Source organism: Schistocerca americana, chromosome 5 (genome assembly GCF_021461395.2).
Source record: "Schistocerca americana isolate TAMUIC-IGC-003095 chromosome 5, iqSchAmer2.1, whole genome shotgun sequence".
Taxonomy (NCBI): domain Eukaryota; kingdom Metazoa; phylum Arthropoda; class Insecta; order Orthoptera; family Acrididae; genus Schistocerca; species Schistocerca americana.
In genome coordinates this window covers 202,219,295-202,226,764 of record NC_060123.1, presented here as the reverse complement: position 1 = coordinate 202,226,764, position 7,470 = coordinate 202,219,295, and the positions used below count along the sequence as shown (strand labels likewise).

Sequence of the window (7,470 nt, the reverse complement as noted above, 5' to 3'; positions counted from 1 at the left end):
ATACCTGAACCAATATAATATATTGTATTCTTTTGCTACTATTTTTGTGAAAATGATCTGTTCAATGTGGTTTACAAAAATATTTGCTAAGGCTCCTGAAACTGGGGACCCCATTGGTAATCCATCTTCTTGTAAATAAAATTAATTATTGAATTGGAAGTAATTTTGTTCCTTTATGAACTTTATTAGTGTGCATATTTGCTTAACCTGTTCATGAGGAAGATTAGGCTTTACGACCCGTCAACGACGAGGTCAGTGGAGACGTAGCACAAGCGCAGATTGACGTAGGATGGGAAGGGGGTGGGGAGGCGGTCGCTTTTCAAAAGAACCAAACCGGCGTTTGCCTTAGGCGATTAACGGAAATCACGGATAACCTAAATCTGGCTGCCGGTCGGATATTTAAACCCCCTTCCCCCCGGAAATAAGTCCATTGTCTTACCAATATGTCTTTTCAGTCGTTTGTTTGTTACGACTCACAAAAGACGTACGGAAGGTCTCGACATGACATGTCGGTTAATTCACTTGTCAGTGCATGTATATGCGATGAATTGTGGGAAGTACTGTAAGATACACTCTGAGACACACACAAAAAAAAAAAAAAAAAAAAAAAAAAAATACGCACCATTAAGGAATTGTCCGAAAGGGACAGAAATCGATAGATATCATGTACATGACCAGCAATCCGTCTTCAGGCCACAAGTGGCCCATCGGGACCATCCGACCGCCGTGTCATCCTCAGATGAGGATGCGGATATGGGGGGAGTGTGGTCAGCACACCGCTCTCCTGGTCGTTATGATGGTTTTCTTTGACCAGAGCCGCTACTATTCGGTCGAGTAGCTCCTCAATTGGCATCACGAGGCTGAGTGCACCACAAAAAATGGCAACAGCCCATGGCGTCCTGGATGGTCACCCATCCAAGTGCCAGCCACGCCCAACAGCGCTTAACTTCGGCGATCTAACGGGAACCGGTGTATCCACTGCGGCAAGGCCGTTGCCATGTACATGACCAGACAAACAAATAATTACAATTTCACAAAAAAAGTATGATTTATTCACGACAAACAGTTTGACAAATAACGCGATGATCCACGGCTGGCCCCTATGCAAGCAGTTATTCAGTTAGACATTTACTGATAGAGTTGTTGGATGTGCTCTTGAGGGATTTCACGCCAAATTATGTCCAAGATCGTCTAAATCCCGATCCGGTTAGAGTGCCCTATACATAATACTCCAAATGTTGTCCGCAGCTCGTGGTCGTGCGGTAGCGTTCTCGCTTCCCACGCCCGGGTTCCCGGGTTCGATTCCCGGCGGGGTCAGGGATTTTCTCTGCCTCGTGATGACTGGGTGTTGTGTGCTGTCCTTAGGTTAGTTAGGTTTAAGTAGTTCTAAGTTCTAGGGGACTGATGACCATAGCTGTTAAGTCCCATAGTGCTCAGAGCCATTTGAACCATTTGAACTCCAAATGTTCTCAGCTGAGGAGAGAACCTGCGACCTTGCTGGTCAAGGTATGGTTTGGCAAGCACCAAGAAAAGCAGTAGAAACTTTCACTGTGTGCGGGCAGGCATTATCTTGTTGAAAAGTAAGCCCAGGATGACTTATCATGAAGGGCAACAAAAGGGAGCATAGAATATTGTCGACGTACCATTGTGCTGCAAGAGTGGCGCGGATGACAAGGAGTCCTGGTATGAAACGAAACGGCGCTTCAGACCAGCGCTCCTGGTTGTCAGGCTGAATGGCGGGCGACAATCGAAATGGTAACTCACTGTTGTCCGAGATGTCGAGATGTCTCCATACAAGTCTAAACAATTCTACTCCACTTGAAGTCATAACGGGCCGAGTCGTAACTGGAGACGCCCCAGACAGTGGTGGTATACCAAACTAAGCGTCACCCACCATATGGCCCGACAACCAGGAGTGGTGGTCTGGGGTGCCATTTAATTTCATAGCAGGACCCCTTTGGTTGTCAGCTGCGGTACCCTTACAGCACAGCCGTGTGTCGACATATTCTACGCCCCATTTTGTTGGCCTTCATGGCAAGGCATTCTGGTTTATATTTCAGCAAGATATTGCCCATCCACACCCGATGGCAGTTTCTACTGCTTGTCCTCACGATTGCCAATCCTATCTTGTCCAGTAAGGTCGCGAGATCTCTCCTCAGCTGGGAACGTTTGGAGCATTATGGGGAGGGCCTTCCTACCAGACGATCTAACGCGCCAATTGGACACAATTATTAGGGTCATTGTGAATTTTGGCAATATACATCTCAGTAAATTAGCTTGCCACGCCTATTTTCATTCTCTGCTTTCGTATGGCATCATATTCTGGGGCAACTCATCATTGAGTAAAAGAGTGTTTATTGCACAAAAGCGTGTAATCCGAATAATTGCTGGAGCTCATCCAAGATCATCCTGCAGACACTTATTTAAAGAGCTAGAAATCTTCACTGTAGCCTCACAATATATATATATTCACTTATGAAATTTGTTATGAACAATATGAACGAATTCAAAAGTAATAGCAGTGTACACGGCTACAACACTAGGAGAAAGGATGATCTTCGCTACTCAAGGTTAAATCTAACTTTGGCTCAGAAGGGGGCAAATTATGCTGCCACAAAAGTCTTTGATCACGTACCTAATAGCATCAAAAGTCTGACAGATAGCCATATAGCGTTTAAAAGGAAATTAAAAGATAAATTTTTGGATATAGTAAGTGGGTAATTTCCCAACCCCCACAAAAAATTGAGTGTCATGTAATATTTTGTGTAATGTAATATCTTGTGTATACACCTTTTATTAACCTGACACGTTCCACATCATTACGAATTGTCGTATTCATGATCTATGGAACAAGTACTAATCTAATCACGATATCCCTCAGGAGGACATCCTACAACACTATCACTCAATGTCCAGCTGAATAACTGCTCGCATAAGGGTCAGAGGTGGGCCAACGTGTTATTGTCTTGCTCAATTTGTGAAGCTCTTTCTTTTGAATAAATAATTCAATTTTTCTGAGATTGTAAATAATGTTTTGTCTGTACATGTACATCACATCTACCGATTTCCATTCAATTTCGATAATTCCTCTGTGGTGAGTCTTTTTTTTTTTGTTTTAGGGTTATTTATGAGCCACACTAGTCAAGCTGCCAATTGAACTCACAGCAGGTATTAGCTAGAATTAAGTGCCATGGATACCAGGGCTCTATTAGAGTCCACTTTAAAATTCATGCTAAGTAACGATAGTCACACCTAAAATTTATGGGAGATTAATTCTGTTTCTGTACTTTCGCTCGAGAACGATATTTTTCGCAACTATTATGACGATTACTTACCAGGATTGCAATAATGTCTGCTCTTGCCGTCAGGAACATCACAAGCGGTAGCCAGATCGTAGTAATTGCGAAGTTCAGTACTCCCACATGCACGAGGAACTGCAGAAAAATGAAAAAAAAAATGCAATACTGAAATGTTCAGAAGTAGTAACAGACCAAAAAACAATTTAAACGATTCCAGTGACTTTTTTATGCCTAAATTTTACATGAATAAATGTGCTTGAGAACCATAAATCATATCCAAATTTATAAGAACTTTCTAAATTTCGTCTTCTTCCTCTGATTTTCTTCCTCTATGCCTACTCAGAGTACTCTCGTTGTCTCCACCTATCTCTCCCTGCACACTTGGTCTCTGTCTCTCTCCCTAACTCCACCAACTACTTACGAGAATTCCACGGATATCAAAGAAAATTTTTGTTATCCTGAGAAACTTCCTGCAATAAGTACTAACGATAATGAAAACCGAACATAGATACATTGCCAGAGTGTATTCTTAATGAGAGGGTGGAAGCTTTGAAATGGAAAGGAAGAATGGTAAATTAGGGTTTAACATCCCGTCGAGATCGACGTTATAGTAGACACAGCATAGTTTCGGATTAGAGGAGGACCGGGAAGGAAATCGGCTGTGGTATTCGTGAGGAACCACGCCAGCATTCACCTTAAGCGAGTTGAGGAAATTACGTAAGGCTAGAGGTACATGACTGGACGGCGATTTGATGCGTCGTCCTCTCAAATGAGAATTCTCTGTGTTATTAGGGTTATCATACGTCCTCTTTTTCCCGGACATGTCCTCTTTTTGAGGAAATAAAATATGTCCGTGCGGATTTAATGAAAATCTACAAAGTGTCCACTTTTTGGGCTCCGAGAAAAAATTTTGAGCTTGTAACAAAGGAAATCAGCTGTCGCTGTAATTAATCATCAAATAAATACAACTGTAATACTTTTGACAAAAAATCTATTTTTGATTTGGCACGTTTATTTTTGTGTCGTTGGCGACATCGTTAGGAAGTTCTCTATTCTGTAATTAACCGGTATGTTCTGTCTTCCGCATTATGTTCTTTGTTGTTGCTTCTTCTGGCCTTGCAGATTGAGACAGTGCTGTGTATTTTGCATGAAATTAAATTAAGAAATTAAGTAAAAAAATGTCAAAAAGAAAGACAGCGTTTAACGATGTGCTTATGGGGAAATACAAATACTTCAAAAAAGGAAGAAACGAACACGAAGTAGAATGTTTGATTTGTCCTATTGCAACGTACATATCAGTTGCTAAGTGAAAGTCGTGAAAGTATCTCAAGGTGGTTCAGCACTGAAATCTGCAGCAATTTGTGGAAGGGATGCCCTTCTGTCACGTTGAAATATTCTCTTCAGTAGGCGTTGGTCCCGTTCTTTGCAGCATCTTTTTTCCAGCCTCAACGATGTCGGAGATTTGATGTGTTCCGGATTTCTAATATTCACGGTACACTTGTGAAATGGCCGTACGGTAATATCCCCACTTCATCGCTACCTCAGAGATGCTGTGTCCCATCGCTCATACGCCGACTTTAACAACACGTTCAAACTCACTTAAACCTTGATAACCTGCCATTGCCGGCCATGTGGCCGAGCGATTCTAGGCGCTTCAGTTTGGAACCGTGCGACCGCTACGGTCGCAGGCTCGAATCCTGCATCGGGCATGGTTGTGTGTGATGTCCTTAGATTAGTTAGGTTTAAGTAGTTCTAAGCTCTAGGGGATTGATGACCTCAGATGTTAAGTCTGATAGTGCTCAGAGCCATTTGAACCATTTAACCTGCCATTGTAACAGCAGCAACCGATCTAACAACTGCGCCAGACACTTGTTGTCTTATACAGGCGTTGCCTGTTTACATATCTCTGCATTTAAATCGCATCCCTATACCAGTTTCTTTGGTGCTTCAGAGTATATCATTTATTTTTAAGTTGTAAACCACATGTTTTTTATCGATGAAGTATGTCTTCTTTCTTATATGCACTGTCTTCTTCTTTATGAAGGGTATATGGTGCACCTATGTATCATCAGTGTTTCGTCTCGCTCGATCGTGCAAGATACGTTAAACATTAATAACTAGCGAACAGCAGCCCACCAACGCCACTGCCGAACTTCGAAAGCTGCACTCAACACGTCATCAGTTACGAGCCACCAGATGCATGAATGGATGGATGGAGAGGATTGTAAGGGCGCACGACGGCAAGGTCATCAGCGCCCGCTCAAAAACAGATTGATACGGGTGTCAAGAAAATACCCAGAGTATTAAGATAAAACAAACCGTAAAACACAGGTAACAAAGGTTGAAAAACTATGTACCCACACCGAAGCATGGGACGAAGCATGGCGTCAGCAGTAAAACATGGATAACATAGGAAGAAATTGGTGGAAGAAGCTAACACAATATAGCAGATGGTAGTGGCAGGTAGATCGCAAGAAAAAAAGGAAGGAGCCAGCCACTGTGCAATACACTAAAACCTCAAGTCTAAAAGTTTAGGCCAGAGTCCAGACACATTGCCAAACTTTAAAACCCTAGTTACACTTGTCTCATCATCAGCTAAAATAGAGGGCAGATCCCCACCAATTTTTGCTTCTGCCCTTGCATCACGGTATAAAATTCATTCCGTTAAAGTGTGGTGGACATAGATGTGTACACCACAAGCATCACAAAACGGGGGATCCTCCCACCGCAAGAAAAAGCTATGTGTGAGAGGACAGTGCCCAATCCGAGGACGCGTGAGGATCACTTCATCCCGCCTGAGCAACCGGCAGGAGGAACGCCACGGCTGAGTTGTTGACTTCACCAATCGCAGCTTATTGACCACCACCACCAGTCATTCTTCCTCCCACAACTGCATGCACTTCCTGTGGAGTGCAGAAATGACAAACTGCAATGGAACAGGAAACTGTGCCTCATCCTACTCTTTGTAGGCCTCCTTGGCAGCCCGATCGGCCTTTTCATTGCCCCGTTTTCCTACATGACTTGGCACCCAGCAGAATGACACCTGCTTACCCCGCCGTTGGGGCAAGTACAGTTGGTCATATATCAGTTGGACCACCTCCTCAGCTGGGTACAGATTCTGTAACGATTGTAACGCACTAAGGGAATCGGAGCAGATGAGAAACCGATTGCCCCGAATACGATTCATCTGCTACAGTGCCTTCAGGACCGTGTGAAGCTCCGCTGCGAAAACGGTATATTCAACAGGCAGGCGAATCCTGGTGACATGATCAGGGAACACTACAGAACAGTCAAGGAAATTCCCTTGCTAGGAGCCATTAGTATAAACGATGGTAAAACCGTGATGCACATCTAAAATGTTAATAAACAGAGATTGGAATGTAAAATCTGGCGCACTATCTTTCTTAAAATTAGTCAGATCTAAAATAAGTCTGGATCTCTGGAGGAGTCAAGGTGGAAATCTACTACAACCTCGACGTAAAACATTGAGATCAGCCTTATCCCTCTCAAAAAGGCAGTCCTGTGCGCGAATCCCGTAGGGCCTCGTTGCTCGTTGCCGGTTATATAAAAGCCGTGCCGAGGAAGCTGAGCAATGGTATGGGATGCAGGTGTGTGTGGTGTGGACATAGTTTTACACGCTTGGCGCACCGTAAGTAACCGTTGCCGCATATGAAGGGGCGGTTCACCGGCCTCTGCACAGAGGCTTGGTATGGGGCTTGTTCTGAATGCCCCAGTGGTCAACCTAATCCCTTCATGGTGCACAACGGCCAACATCTTTAAATAAGAAGGTCTTACAGACCCATACACTGTGCACCCATAATCGAGCCGAGATCGCACAAATTGAGCAACAAGTCCTGTCTGCTCCCCGTATACTGTGGCTAAGACATTTTAAAATACTTAAAGCCTTAAGTGACAATTGTTCCAGGTCTCTAAGATGTGGTAACCACGTAACCTTGGAATCAAAAATGAGCCCCAGAAACTCACTGTGACTTTAAAAGTAGACAGTGTCCCTCATCCTCAACTCAGGAAAGGTTAAAATCGAATGAGAACGGTGGAAAAGAACATACATGGACTTCTCCATGTCGATGAGTGAGCTGCAAGCTGCAACTGACGTGTTGTCGTGGCAGGGCTGGAAGAGGAGAAAAACACAGAGAAGTCATCCACAAACAAA

The 7,470-nt window shown here is 43.6% G+C and overlaps 1 pseudogene; it reads right to left on the bottom strand.

Annotated features, from left to right (window-relative positions):
• Positions 1-879: 879 nt before the first annotated feature.
• On the bottom strand, positions 880-997 carry LOC124616911 (annotated as a pseudogene).
• Positions 998-7,470: the final 6,473 nt, after the last annotated feature.